General features: G+C 44.9%; 1 long non-coding RNA gene across 1 annotated transcript in view; it reads right to left on the reverse strand.

The window, feature by feature from the left end:
• Positions 1-488: 488 nt before the first annotated feature.
• Positions 489-15,369, reverse strand: part of LOC110138458 (uncharacterized) — a 15,181-nt gene continuing 300 nt past the window's right edge. Inside the window, exons 2-3 of the long non-coding RNA XR_002314205.2 lie at positions 5,556-5,783; positions 489-1,386 (exon numbers count right to left, since the gene is read on the reverse strand). This is a non-coding gene — a long non-coding RNA (uncharacterized lncRNA). The remainder of the gene's footprint in view (positions 1,387-5,555; positions 5,784-15,369) is intronic.

A 15,369-nucleotide genomic window follows, 5' to 3' on the forward strand; every position in this document is an offset into this window, starting at 1 on the left:
TCTTTGAATTCCAGAAATGCAGAAACCTCTTGCATAAAAAACTTATTCTCTGTTACCATACACGGGACCACTTGTGGAGGCATGGAAGGGCTCCTGATTTTTTTTAAGCCTGAAGTTACTTTGAAAAACATCAAAACAATGATCAAACATATCCACTCATCAGAGGCAGTTTGGAAGATACTAAAGAGAGAAGAAATATAATCTTCATTCCTATTGCATTGTGTTAACTACCATTTTGGTATCTTCCATCTTCGACTTTTCCTGTGTGTGTTTTTGTTTTTTCACATAGCTGGGGCTATACAATTATATACATTTGTATTGTGATTTTATGTTTTTTTACTGAAAGACACAAACATATTCCATGTAACTGCAAAATTTTTCTAAATACCACAAGTAGTGACTGAGAACATGAAGTAGGTTAATTTAGTCAAATTATTGGCTAATTAGTCCATTATAAGCATTGGCTGTAATAAATAATAGTGCAGTGGCCATCTTTGGGTAGTTTATTTTTTTCAAATCTGGAAGTAATTATTTACAGTCAGTTCTCAGAGTGGAACAGCTACTTCAAACAGTGTGAATACACTTTCAGGTTCTTGATCTCCCATGTGAAAGGCCAACCTGAGGATTCCACCTTCCATGTGCCCAGAAGGAGCAGCACAAGTCCCCTTGTCCACTTGTTCTAGACCAGCCAATTGGCCTAAATCTGACCGTGAGGAGCTCTGTGAGTCCCTCCTTGGCTGGCCTTTCCCCGCCCCCCACCTCTCATCTCTTGTCCAGAGTTGTGGGGAGCTGTGGTCTTCAGAGGCCTTGAAGAGCATTCCAGGCTGGGGTGCTTGGCTGGCCCTGGGCAAGTCCATGGAAGCCCTTGCTCCCAAGCATCCTGTCCCACCCATGGAACAGCTGGTGATGGCAAAACATGTGAGCAGGCTCCAACCCCAACATGGCCCACAGAAACACAGTGACTAACCCATGCGCCTTCCTGTCTCTTCAGAGTTCAGGCTGGGGGTCCTAGGTTCAAATAACTGTGTCTGACTCACTCTTTCCCATTCCCCAAAGGCAACCGCAGTTGGAAAACACTGAAAGCACCTCCCACCCAGCCCAAACAGAAGCCCATCCCTAGAGCTGGCTCATTCTAAGGTGCAGGCAGGGCTGGTGAAAACAACAAGAGCCAGGCCAAGGTAGGCACACGTTACCCCAGCCCAGGAGCTCCTCCTCAGTCCTGGAGACTCTTCCTTCAACCTGCCTCAACCCTCCTCCATCCACACCAGCTGTGTGTTGTCCACTCTCGGCTTGGGTTTCCCTTTGTATGTGGCCGTTAGACAAAAGGCTGGTCTGGGAGTCTCTTTCACCTTGATGGTGGGGTCAGGAGCCTGAGGTTACCAGAACCTGGAGAAGGGGTAGGAAAAGTGAAATTTATGAATAGCTGGCATATTTTTCAGGAGATAAGAAGGTTCGAAACCAAACGCATGACTTTGCAAACATGCACATGGACCTGAGAGTGCCCCAACATTTGTCATGCTGAGGAGCAGGCAGCAGGCGGGTCCTCTGAACCTCATGCAAACACCCCACCTGCTATCAGGAACTCCATCTGCACTTCCAAGTCCAGAATTGGAGGTTCTCCCTCAACCAAGGCCTCCACTCTGGAGCACAGGCAGCAAATACTCAGATGTCTCCAGGGACATGGAGCCCACAACCCAACAAAACACCTTGCTGAACTGGGTGTCCATCCGTTTGTTTCATTTATTTTAAATCTTTTTAGGAATAAGGGAAGACATCAATCATTAAATGCACTCTCCTCCATGGAAGGCAATCACCTCTTTCCCAGAGAGTTTACCCACTGGTCTTTGTCATACCCAAAGGGGCCAGCAGAGTGAAACTTTCTTCACACACAAGGAACCCAACTCTTATAGACTTTCCCTGTCTCCACTTTTCAGAGTAGACCTTCCCATTCTGCCAATGGTTTCCATGTGACCTGGTTCCTACTTGCTTATCTTCCTTAGGACAAGCCCCACCAATCAATTTCCCTTCTTAGAATGTGGTCTGTAGAACTGATCAATTCTTCAGATGAACCCATGCACATGGAGCCATTGGGACCAACGTTCTGGACTCCCTGTGCCTCCAGACTCCATCTGATGCATCTAGCAGCCCACCATGGTCTTTGACTCAACGTACAGCCAATAAATACACCGTCCCCCTCACCCTAATCCCCATACACCCATGCCTTTAACATGAACATCTAGGCAACCAAATCAAGATAAGACCCTTCTCTCCATGACAGGATATTTGGCTTCTTTCAACTGCAATTTCTCTTGAGAAACCTGTATGCAGGTCAGGAAGCAACAATTAGAACTGGACATGGAACAACAGACTAGTTCCAAATAGGAAAAGGAGTATGTCAAGGCTGTATATTGTCAGCCTGCTTATTTAAACTTATATGCAGAATATATCATGAGAAATGCTGGGCTGGAGGAAGCACAAGCTGGAATCAAGACTGCCAGGAGAAATATCAGTAACCTCAGATATGCAGATAACACCACCCTTATGGCAGAAAGCGAAAAAGAACTAAAGAACCTCTTGATGAAAGTGAAAGAAGAGAGTGAAAAGTTGGCTTAAAGCTCAACATTCAGAAAACTAAGATCATGGCATCCGGTCCCATCACTTCATGGCAAATAGATGGGGAAACAGTGGCTGACTTTATTTTTCTGGGCTCCAAAATCACTGCGGATGGTGATTGCAGCCATGAAATTAAAAGACGCTTACTCCTTGGAAGGAAAGTTATGACCAACCTACATAGCATATTAAAAATCAGAGCCATTACTTTGTCAACAAAAGTCTGTCTAGTCAAGGCTATGGTTTTTCCAGTGGTCATGTATGGATGTGAGAGTTGGACTATAAAGAAAGCTGAGTGCCAAAGAACTGATGCTTTTGAACTGTGGTGTTGGAGAAGACTCTTGAGAGTCCCTTGGACTGCAAGGAGATCCAACCAGTCCATTCTAAAGGAGACCAGTCCTGGGTGTTCACTGGAAGGACTGATGTTGAAGCAAAGCTCCAATACTTTGGCCACCTGATGTGAAGAGCTGACTCATTTGAAAAGACCCTGAAGCTGGGAAAGATTGGGGGCAGGAGGAGAAGGGGATGACAGAGGATAAGATAGTTGGATGGCATCACCGACTCAATGGACATGAGTTTGGGTGAACTCCGGGAGTTGGTGATGGACAGGGAGGCCTGGTGTGTTGCGGTTCAGGGGGTCGCAAAGAGTCAAACACGACTGAGAGACTGAGCTGAACTGAACTATTACATTTGAGGCTGGTTATCTTGGACTGGTTTCTGAGAGTACTCTAAGGTGTAGTTCCCAGAGCTCTTGGAAGATAGAGGTGGCCTGAAAACCAGGAGATGAGAGCACCTCCCCAGAGTTTCTAAGGTTTGGGTTTTGGGACAGTGAGAACACTGTACAACTGTGACTTCATCAGACATGAAGCACCAGTACTGATGCAGCACAATTCTCTATTTAGCAGACATATTCCACATTTTAGAGCAAGCTGAAAGAAATGCAAGAAGATAAATTCAAATAAAGACCTTCTCCCCCGAAACCCTAAAAGCTTTCCACACAGAGTGACATGGAGGACTTTGGCTGCAGGCTTGAACTTCCCCTCCGTCACTGTGCTTTCTCAGAACTCCATCTTTGCAAAGCCACTAGGCCTGCATCTGGTGCTGATTAACAGTGCATTGACAGTGTGGTTTTCTCTTCCTCCTAATTAGGGGGTTGGAGACACACATTTACCAAGTTTTTTCCAGGTAGCAAACTCCTGCTGGGTATCCTATGTACCTGATCCCACGTAATCCTCACCACAATACCGTGAAATCCACTCTTATCTCCATCTCACCTATGGGAAATCTGAGGGTTATAGAGGTTAAATTATTTACCCTTGTCGACAAGGCTGGTAATGACAGAGTTTGGATTGGAGTGTAGAGCTGTTGACTCAAAAGCTCATGCTTTGTCTACCACTTCAGACTCTAGACCAGCACCATCCAATAGAAACAAAATCTGAGCCACAGATAGGAGCCAAATATGTAATTTTATAAGTTCTCATAGCCACATTAGAAAAGGGAAAACCAGGTGACATTATTTCCAGTAATATATTTTTTTAACTCAACGGTTCCAAAATAGTAGTATTTCAACATGCAATTATTTTCTTTATGTTTATTGAGAAACTATGATATGCCAGTCATTTTACATTATTTTCACTTGTGGGTTGAATTGTGTCCTTCAGAAATTTAAGTTGAAGTCCTCGCCCCTATTACCTCAGAATGTGACCTTACCTGGCTATGGAGTCATTACCAATGTAATTAGTTAATATGAGGTCACTAAGGTGGGCTCATGTATTGGTGTCCTTATACAAAAAGGGCCTGGAAAATTCCATGGATGGAGGAGCCTGGTGGGCTGAAGTCCATGGGGTCGCAAAGAGTGGGACATGACTGAGTGACTTCACTTTCACTTTCACACACAGGGAAAACGCCACTTGAAAATGAAGGCAGAATTTGGAGTTTGTCTTTGCTAAGCCCATAAACATCAAAGTTTGACACCCAGCCACCGGAAGGCAGAGGAAAGGTGTGGAACAGGCACTCCCTCACAGACCCCAGAAAGCTTCTGACACCTCAGTCTGGAGCTTCTAGCCTCAATACTTCAAGCCTCAGGCTTCCCTTGACAGAACTGTGAGACAGTAGATTTCTGTTGTTCAAGACTCCCAGTTTGTGGTCCTCTGTTAACGGCAGCCCCAGCAAACTAATATATTAGGTCAGTTAATATGAATACCAGTCCTATGATATCTTGCCCAGTTAATGGAAGTAAAAAACAAGGTTCAAAGAAATGACTTACCCAAAGTTAGTCACAAGTATGGTTTGAACCCAAATTCATCTCAAGTCCGCTACCTCCTATGACTTTCAGTGGATATTTCCTCTCAGGTTTTGTTCGAGGATTCAACTTAGGTAAGGAACAGATCATTCATTCATTCATTCATTCATGATTACACTCACTTTTCTGAAGTCCATTCTCCTCCAGGTTCTTTTGAAAGGAAGGCTGACCCACTGGGAACAGGGAATGTGGATCATGCTTTTCAGGAACGCAGCTCCTGAACAACTCTGTTCCTCAGGTCCCCCTGAGGCTGCTCAGTAGACTCCCAGCGGTGGACAAAATGTTTATCTAGTTCAGGCCTCCCCCAGAAGAAGCTATACTCCTACCTCGGACCCGCCCTGGATGGAAGTCCCCTTCTGACAACAGAAATGCCCTCGACATAGATGAACAAATGCTCCATTTGTGGTTCACGAGTTTCACTAAGAAATCCATGCTTATAAGTCCCATTACAAGCATGCACGTCTTTTCACCTCCTCTACAAAATGGAATGGAAAGTAAGCCTGAATCTCTAAAGAATTTTTACTGGCCCTGCTTGTCATTTACTTTGGCTCCATAAATCAAAGAGACTTTATGCTCAAAAATACAGGCAGCCCCTTAGTAATATTCAATCAGGATGTGCTGTGGCACAGTATATTGTACTTACTGGGTCAAACAAACATCTTTTCATCTGTGATTCCGTTTATTGCATTGGGGCTTTTCTTCTAGTTAACTTCACTCTTCTGATGGAATATTAAGGTGGCCAGGGTAGTTCTTAAGCAATGTAATGATCATTCTTTTCAGTGTTTCCTTCCTTTGCTTGACCTAGACTCCAGAGGAATTTTTCTGAGGCCATAAGATAAAATCAGATACCCTCTGCCTCTTCCACCTACCACTGCAAGAAAGCTTAGGACATAGCAGAAGCTCCACCCCTCATCCAGCCTGTTCATAGCAGGTTCACAATGACACAATGACAATAGTGAAACCCTCCTGGTGATTTATCCCTAAAAGGATATTCCTGTTGATGCCGCTCCTTTCTATTTTTATAAGAAATTGCAAAAATAGAACTTGATAATTGTATGGTATTATTTGTTACAGAGGTGTATAAGGGAAAAAATGTGATCTAAGCCAACTTTTTGCAATTTTAAGTTTTTAAAGGAGACATGGAATCACACCACATAGACTGTTTTTCAGTGGCTTTTTTCCCCACTAAACAATACACGAAGGGGTCTTCTAAGTCAGTAGAGATCAACTGAACTCTTTATTCTTTTTAATTCATACTATGTTTTTCCATATTTGTTTAATCACACTCCTGTTGGTAATACTTAGGTTATCCACAGTTTTTGAATCTTAAAAAATAATCTAGCTACTAACATTTGTGTGTTTTATGCAAGTATTTTCATAGGATACAAACTCTGAAATAACATTTTTGAATAGAAGAAATTCCTGCATCAGGTATTCACTTTCCAGTCAAAGTAATTCCTCTTTGATTTCCCCATTGCGTTGTAAGAGAGTTCGTTTTTCCCACTCGCTTACACCTTGGGTGTTAAATATCATTTATATTTCTGCTGAGCTGAAGGGCAAAAGTTGTATATCATTATTTTAATTTTCATCTACTTAATTACTAGAAAGAGTGAGCATTTTATCATATGTTTATCAATCTTTCCTCTTTGTCTATGGTATGTCACCTTTTCTGTCTGGATGATCTGTTCATTGGTGTGAGTGGGGTGTTAAAATCCCCTACTATTATTGTGTTACTGTTGATTTCCCCCTTTTTGGCTGTTAGCCTTTGCCTTACGTATCGAGGTGCTCCTATGTTGATAAATCTTTATAATTATTATATCTTTTTATTGGATTGATTCCTTGATCATTATGCAGTGTCTTTCCTTATCTCTTATAACAGTTTTTATTTTAAAGTCATTTTATCTGATGTGAGTATTGCTACTCCAGCTTTCTTTTAATTTTCATTAACATGGAATATTTTTCCCTATCCCCTCACTTGCACTTTGTGTGTGTCCCTAGGTCTAAAGTGGAGTATGTCACTTTTTCTCTCTGATTGTTTCAAGATTTGTGGTCCAATTAATCAGTCTTTTATTTTCAAAATAATGTTTCTGCTTCCATGCCTTGCTTATAAAAGCTTGTTCTTTCTCAGGATTAGAAAATTCTTTGTGCCAGTCAATGTTATTGTTTGCAAGCAATAGAAACTGGTGTTATTTAACTTAGGCAGAGATGAGATTTATTAGAAGTATACTGGATAGTTTAGTGAAAAGAGGGAGTGTTTGGAAACAGGCTTTGTAAAAAAAAAGGTCAGATTAGGGAGAGGCTGGAGAAACAAGAACACAGAGGAATGATATCCTCAGGACACCGGGTACCACTGATGCTCTTGTCCCTGGATGCCTGCTGTCAAGAGGCTGTTCTCTTGATTCTGCTGCCATCCCATCTTCACTCCCATCACCATCAGCCCGAGTGCCATGAGCTCCACTGCTACCAGCACCTCTCCCCACCATCTCCATCACCACCATTATTAAATTCTGAACGGTCCTCTGATTCTTTGCAGTACTGGTTACAGTTTCAAAATCTTTAAGTGACAAGCTTTAGCTGTCAGGAGTTAGGGAGAACAGTCTGATATTTGGGTTCATTTGAGGAGGATTAGTATCTTTAGAACATGAAGTCTTCCCATCTAAGGAACATGTGCTGTGTGTTGTACCGAGTCGCTTCAGTTGTGTCCAACTCTTTGCGACCCTGTGAACTGTAGCCCTCCAGGCTCCTCTGTCCGTGAGATTCTATAGGCAAGAATACTGGAGTGGGTTGCCATGCCCTCTTCCAGGGGGTCTTCTTGACCCAGGGATGGAACCCATGTCTCTTACATTTCCTGCCTTGGCTAGTGGGTTCTTTACCACTAGTGCCACCTGGGAAGCTCTCTAAGAAACATAGTATATGTTAAAAATCTCCCATGTTGCCAACAATTGTTAATGAAATGCCAGTCTGATTCTTATTCATTTATAGGTGATTCTGTTTTCTCTCTCAATGGCTATGAATTTCTCTTTATCTTTTGTGTTGTAAAATATTATATGATATTTTTTTTGCTCGTCCTAGTAGAATATATTGGTCATTTCAATTAGAGTTCCTTCTTCATGTCTTTCTGCTGTGTGTTCTGGCTGATTTCCTTGACTCTACATTTTGGTTCATTTTGAGGACATGGAATGATAGATCATATTTTATGTGTCTAAGAAGATATTCTTTCCTGAATTTCTGAGAGTACCAATTGGAGTTTTTAAAAATTCTTTTGTTCTTTGAATTATCTGTGTTTCCAAAGGAGTCTGTTTGACTGTCTTGTCTCCACGCCACACATGTTGACTTGCTCTATCTGCCTGGTGCATTCCTGTTTGAAAATCAGGTTGGCTCTTCAAGAAGATGGGTACAAAGGCCTCTTTCTTCTGGAGGCTTCTTCTCTGATTGAACTGGCTGCATGGGGGTTCTGGGTACCCAGGCTGGACTGGCAGCCTCTCTTAGCATGTAATGGAGAGCAAATCTTCAGGGTGAAGCCATGTCTAGTAAATGAGTTTGGTGGTGTTGACACCAGAAAGCAGAATTTCCTCTCAGTTCACCTGCCTCTCCTCCAGCCCCTCCGGCTGACCTGGGGTGTGCCTACCTGCAGAGGCGAGACCCCCTTTCCTGTATCCATTTGTTCAGAAGGAGCTGACGAACGGCTTCCTCTGAGTTCCTACTTTCTGCTGGTGAATTTCCATTCTGTTCTCTGACCTGTGCCAGTAATAACATTTCACACTTGTCTGACACCTTTTCTCCTCTGAGCTCCAAGCACTTTACAAGCAAACAGTTACTATTATTGCCCTCTGAATACTGATGGAAAAGCTGAGAGTTACCGGATCAAAGCTGCCATGTGTGATTAGGGGTGAGGGTGAAGCTCTCAGACACCTAAGACCCCAGGCCCAGCAGGACCAAAGAGAGCTCCCCAGCCCCCAAGGGGAGGGGGCCCAGGCTTTAAAGAGGTTCTTAAGGAGAGCTGGCCCAGGGGAGGGTTTTCAGTACCGGCTTCCACAAGACATTGTCAGAGCCCTCTTATTTTAGTGTAAAGCTGATGGTGCATTTGTCCCTTTCTAGTGAAAGCAGGGACTTCCCTGATGGCTCAGCTGTAATGAATCCGCCTGCCGATGCAGGAGACCCAGGTTCGATCCCTGGGTTGGGAAGATCCCCTGGAAAAGTAAATGGCAACCCACTCCAGTATTCTTGCCTGGACAATCCCATGGACAGAGGAGCCTGGTGGGCTACAGTCCATGGGGTCGCAAAAAGGTCAGACACCTTAGCGACTATACAACAATGGCAAAAGCAGAAGAGAATGAGGCTCTTGGAATCCTTCCCTGAAAGGTAAGATGGATCAATGGTTGATCAGTGTTTTGGGAGGGGATGAGAAAACTCAGAATCTGCAGAGTGTCATCAGCTTGTCTTGAGGAAGGAGGAGGGGCTCTGTGTTCCGCAGCCCCAGGCAGGAGAATAAGGTTCAACTGATACAGGCTACATGCGGCAGGGTTTCACCATTTGGAGGCCTTACTGATGCAGTGAGCTATCCAAAGGGGAGTGAATGTCTATCCCTGATGAAGTCCCGATGGAAGCTGGTCTAGCTGTCAGTGGGGATGTGCATCACCTTATGGGGCTTGGGCAGAAGGACACGTAAGCCCTCTTCCAACCCAGATACATGCATTGTAAGGTGTGACTCTTATGCCATCTCCTCCAGGTGGTTGAGGCCTTGGGGCTGAGACCCTGAAACTCTGGGGTGAGTCACACCTTGCAGGATATACAAAGCTCCTCAGTCCCCTCCTTCTACTTTTAGTCAACAAGCCTTGATCTGGGATCTACATTTCACCTGTTCTATAGGAGGAGGCTTTGCCCTGTGGAAGTCGACTGTCTAGCTAGAAGGAACACCCATAACTATGAAATTTGCTGCTGCCAAAAAAGGCCCTGTTGACTGAAGTGTCTGCTGAGTTGGTGTGGGGAGTCAGCAGTCAAGATATGCTGAATTCAGCTGCCTTCAGTCTGGTGTCTGAAGTCTGGCCCTCAGTGACTTGGGGATGTATCAATTTCAGGGAGGATTCATGGACTCATGAGGATGGAGGGGACACTTAGACAGGCAGCAGCTGAAAATAAGCCATCTCTACCCCAGAAGGAGACAGGCAGCTCTGTGTATTGTGTGTGGTTGCATTTACCAAACAGGTACACTGCTGAGCGTGTCTGTATGTGTTACAGCTCAGTTAAAGCCTTCACAACTCAGAGAGCATTTTAGAATTCCACTTTTACAGGTGAGAGATTAGGTGTTCAGTAACGGGCCCAGGGTCTCAGCACCAGCTGGGAGCAGAGCTGGGATGTACACCCAGTTGTCCTCAGCTCTGCCATTCTCTCTGCTCCCTGACGCAGCCTGCCTTGAAGTTAAATGCCACAGATGGGCTCCCACAGGCCTTGTCTGACAGGCCTGGAGTCTTTTTTGGCTAGCAGAGCCCTCCCAGGCCCCAGATACTCTTTCCCAAGGGCTGGCTGCCCTGTGAGTCTCCGGCGGCTTCTCTGGGGCTCAGCCCCGAGCCTCACAGACGCTGCGGAGAGCTCCGGGCCGAGGCCCAAGCACAGCAGGGCAGCCCTTGTCCAGTCCTGCGGTTTGTGATCCGGCCATTCAGAACTGGCTCTGAGTAGGCACTTATCATTCTTCCACGGCCACCCAGTCAGCCCCACGCTGCCTAGAAGCGAAGCCTCGAGCTGCCCAAGCCAGCGGCTGCCCAGCTCCGAGTCCTGCTGCTCCCGCCCTCTGTCCGCCGCCCCCATGGCAGCTGGCCCGGCCTGCCTGGCTGAGGGGGATGCCGGAGCCCAGAAACAGCAGGGCTGGGCATCCCCCATGAGCCACAAAGGGAGATTCACTAATCAAAGGGGCCCGAGAGAACAAAGCTGTCACAACAGCCCATCACGGAGCCGGATCTCAAAATAACACTGGGCCAGTGGCCTGCCAGCTGTGAGTACCCCCTGGGGCTCCCGGCCGTGGGGAAAAACACATCGTTGGCCAGCTAGCTGCTCCTGACCAGACCTGGGAGATGCAGGTGTCTGCAGGGTGGCTCCACATGTCATGCCATGGTGCTGGAAGATGTCAGCCATGGTGGGAGCACTACAGGGGCGGGAGGGAAGATGGGAAGAAAAGCCTTGGCCATGATTGCTCTGCCTGACGGGAGGACATGGTCTGGCCCCTCCATGCCATCAGTCTATTCCCAGACCTGCGATGATGACAGGCTAACACAGCCTTCGAGGTCATTCTCTAACCTACCTGTGCCTCTCCATTGCTGGCCCACTTCTTCCCAGGTGACTAAGGCATGTTAGGATGCTAAAATGAGCTGCAGTTCCTCTATCACCCAGGGGTAGCTTGGAGGCCTCGAGATTGCACCCAAGACTTGTAATTTCCTCACTGCACACTTTCACTGCCTTCTCTTCAAGCTTTGAGCCATCACATGGATAGGGTACATGAGAAACACTCACAGATGTCATCATTTCCCTTTCCTGCAAGTTTAAGAATTTTCCTGACCTCATCCCTCTCTATTAACCCACCATCCTGAAACCTTGTTCCTTCCTCCTAGCATCCTTACCTTCTGAAGCACTGAAACAATGACTTGTGCATCAGTAAATATGAAAAGGCCTAGACGACAAAACACCAGGTTTTCATCCTGTTTTTGTCACTAACTCCTTTCTCCTTCTGAGCCTCACTTCTCCCATCCTTAAAATGAGGAGTTGATGAGATGTTCTTAGAGAGACTATCTATTCTGAAATGTTTGGGGTTTAGAAGATGAACTGTAGTGGATTATTAATTAGGAGGATATGTTTAAACTTGGGGAAGGAGACAACAAAGTATTCCATTTAAGTAAAGATAAGAAACATAAATACCTTTCCTTTGTGAATTTCTTTGCTGTCTTTTTCCTGATGCTTTTCCCTAAACCTGCAGGCCTGGGGTTACAGCACTGTCAGAACTGAATTTGGTCACTTTCAAGACCAGTAGCTGCTGACGGGGAGAGGATACCAGGGCACTGTTTTTGTTTGTTTGTTTGTTTGTTTTTTAAGATACAGTTTAATTAATTAATTTTTGGTTGTGCTAGGTCTTCATTGCTGTGCGGGTTTTTCTCCAGTTGCAACAAGCAAGAGCTAGTCTCTAATTGTGGTGTGCAGACTTCTCACTGCAGTGGTTTCTCTTGTGGAGCGTAGGTTTGAGGGTGCGCAGGCTCCAGGGGTGCAGCGCACGGGCTCAGTAGTTGCAGCTTCCGGGCTCTAGAGCACAGGCTCAGCAGTTGTGGTGCATGGGCTTAGCTGCTGCATGGTATGTGGAATCTTCCTGGATGAGGGATCGAACTTGTGTCTCCTGTGTTGGCAGGGGGATTCTTTACCACCAAGCTACTGGGGAAGCCCAGGGCACTGATTTGAGGTTTCACTCATCACCAGACCCTGGAGAAATGATGAGGCCTGCCTTGACTTTCTTCACCTTCAGCCAGAGCCACCTGCCCCCAGCCCAGAAGAGAGCAGCTGTCGTGTCCCTTTCAGAACTGGCATGTCCTTTCTATCTTTGTGCAGCCGCTCACCACACTACTGACAGGTGAAATTCATATAACATAGAATTAGCCATTTTAAAGTGTACAGTTCAGTGCTGTCTTGTGTATTCACATTGCTTGGCAGTCATCAGCTCATTCTAGCTGCAGAATTTTTCATTATCCCATAAAACACCCCATACTGACTAAATAATCATTTTCCATTCTGCTCTCCCCCCTACTCTGGTTTCTGTCTTTATGGATTTGCCTATTCTAGATATATCTTATAAACTGAAATACACATTATGTGATCTTTTGTGTCTGGATTCTTCCACTTAGCTAAATGTTTATGAGATTTATCCAAGTTGTAACATGGATCAGTACTGCTTTTCTTTTTTATGACTGAATACTATTCTAAATAAACCATGTTTTGCTTATTCATTCATCCACTGATGGACATTTCAGTTGCTCCCATATTTTGACTTTTATGAATCATGCAGCTACATTCATGTATAAGATTTTGTATGGACAGATGTTTTCATTTCTCTTGGGTATATGCCTAAGAGTAGAATAGCTGAGTCATATGGTAATTCTCTGTTTAACTTTTTGAGGAACTGCCAGACTATTCTCTAAAGCAGCTGTACCATTTTACATTCCCATCAGCAGTATATGAAAGTTTTAATGTCTCCACATCCTTGCCAAGCTCATTATTATCTGACTTTTTGATTATAGTCATCCTAGTGGGTATGAAGTGATATCCCATTATGGTTTTGATTTGCATTTCCCTAGTAACTAACAATGTCAATCATTTTTCATGTGCTTATTGGCCATTTGTTGATATCTTGCTTGGAAGAGTGTCTACTTAGGTCCCTTGCCCATTTTAAAATTGTCTGTCTTTTTATTATTGAGTTGTAAGTATTCTTTATGTATTCTGGATATTAGACCTTTATCAGGTATAAGATTTGTGAAAAATTTCTCATTTCATAGGATGTCTTTTCACTTTCTTGATAATGTTCTTTGGTACACAAAAGTTTTAAATTTTTATGAAGTCTAATTTATTTAAGTTTTCTTTCATTACTCATACCTTTGGTGTCATATTTAAGAATCCTTTGCCTAACCCAAGATGGTGAAGAATTACTTCTATGTTTTCTTCTAAGATTTTAACAGTTTTAGCTCTTATACTTAGGTCAATGATAGATTTTGAGTTAATTTTTTGTATATGTTGTGAGGTAAGGGTCCAAATCCATTCTTTGCATGTAGATGTCAGGTTGACTTACTTGAATAGATGTTTGGTTGAATGAAGGAGATTTTAAACTAATTTTTCTGCTTAAGTCCTTATGCATTTCCCTATTTAAGTAAGCAGAAGTGTTCATGTAGAATTGCATGTAAGCCAGTTCACATTTTTCAAGTTCAAGGTTGTCATAAGGATTAAATAAGATAATGGATGTAATACTTACGTAGCAGAGTTGATTGGTACCTAATGTTGGCACTAAAACCCAGCGTGAGGGGGACATAAATTATTAGACTCATTAGCAGGAAAAACAAGTAAGGAATCCTTCCCTACAGGCGAACTTGGCTTGCCTGTACTGTGTTCCCTTTGTTTCTTTATGAGACAATGTTGCTCCAAAGTCCTGTGCCTTATTTCCACTCCCATTCACTCTGTGTGTGTTGGGGATGCCTCCCCTGTTTCTGGGTCATTGGATGGACAAGGCCAGCCCACAAAGATACCCCTTGCCCTGGGGAAGTCAAGGCTGCCACCCTGGAGCTTTCCCCAGAGACCACAGTGCCTCATGCCTGACTGTGGTCCCAGTCCTGGTTCTCACCCAATTAGTGGGGAGCTTGCTCTCAGATGTCACCACCACATCTCTAGCTGTTCATCAGCACAAAGAGAGTGCTGTTCTGAGAATGTAATTTTCTTCAGTGTCCACATCCCAGGGACAGGGTGCTGGATGGGTCTCCCCTGAGCTGTGGGACTTTGGAAATAATTATCTTCGGTAGCCACCCTTGGCGGTGATGTCCACCATCCTAGATTCCACTGACCCGGTCACCTCTAATTATTATCATTGTTTCTCTACCACCCACGTATGTCATTGTCTTAGAATTAAATATTCTCACTTTCTCCATAATTTTTTCCTTTATGCCTGTTTCAGTCAATCATGCTGGAAACACAGCACAGGACATCCCAGACCCCTGTTTTCTCCCTACCTCTGGGCTCCCTCTTGCCTTCCTCTCTTCCTCTCCTGTTTAGCGTCCACAAAGCATCACTACCACCTCTCTCTTGCAGGTATGGTCACATCTCCCACATCACTCTTCTTGGATTCAGTCCCCCCAGGCAACACCCCAGCCATGGATGGAGCCAAGCACTCCTTTCTCAGAACTGACCTCTGGGCAGTTTAATGCTGCTAGAGAAAGTCAGCCCCCCATCATGCGCCCCCAGAGCCATAGGAAGTCCACTCCTCAGAGTGGCCACTTTCAAACTTCTCCTTCCCTCTCAGTAGGAGACCCTCCTGCCCGCTCCACCACCACCTTCCTTGTTGCCCCAAAGGAAGCTTGTCCTCCCCTCCTTTCCCTGTATCCTGTACACCTCCTCGTGCCAGCTTTCGGGGCTCTGCCCTTTGAGGGCCCATTTTTGCTCCCATTACTCTCTTTGTTTACGATTTCGTTGCTGGTTTCTGCCTCACTCTTCCAAAGGAAAGAGACCCGCTGGTCCCTACCAACCCTCAGTCACTGCTTTGCCTCTCTCCCTATCTGACTAAACTTCTCGTCCCTTCCCAGCCTCTGGCTATGCCCTTCCTCTGCTCCCTGGCACACACCCATCCCCCCAGCGCCTTTGCTGTCTGAGGACTGGGGCTGTAGTCCTACGAGCTGAGTGAGTGCTTACTGTTCAACCCCGCCTGGAACTACCTTTTAGTCTCTAAC

Source organism: Odocoileus virginianus, chromosome 7 (assembly GCF_023699985.2).
Source record: "Odocoileus virginianus isolate 20LAN1187 ecotype Illinois chromosome 7, Ovbor_1.2, whole genome shotgun sequence".
Taxonomy (NCBI): Eukaryota; Metazoa; Chordata; class Mammalia; order Artiodactyla; family Cervidae; genus Odocoileus; species Odocoileus virginianus.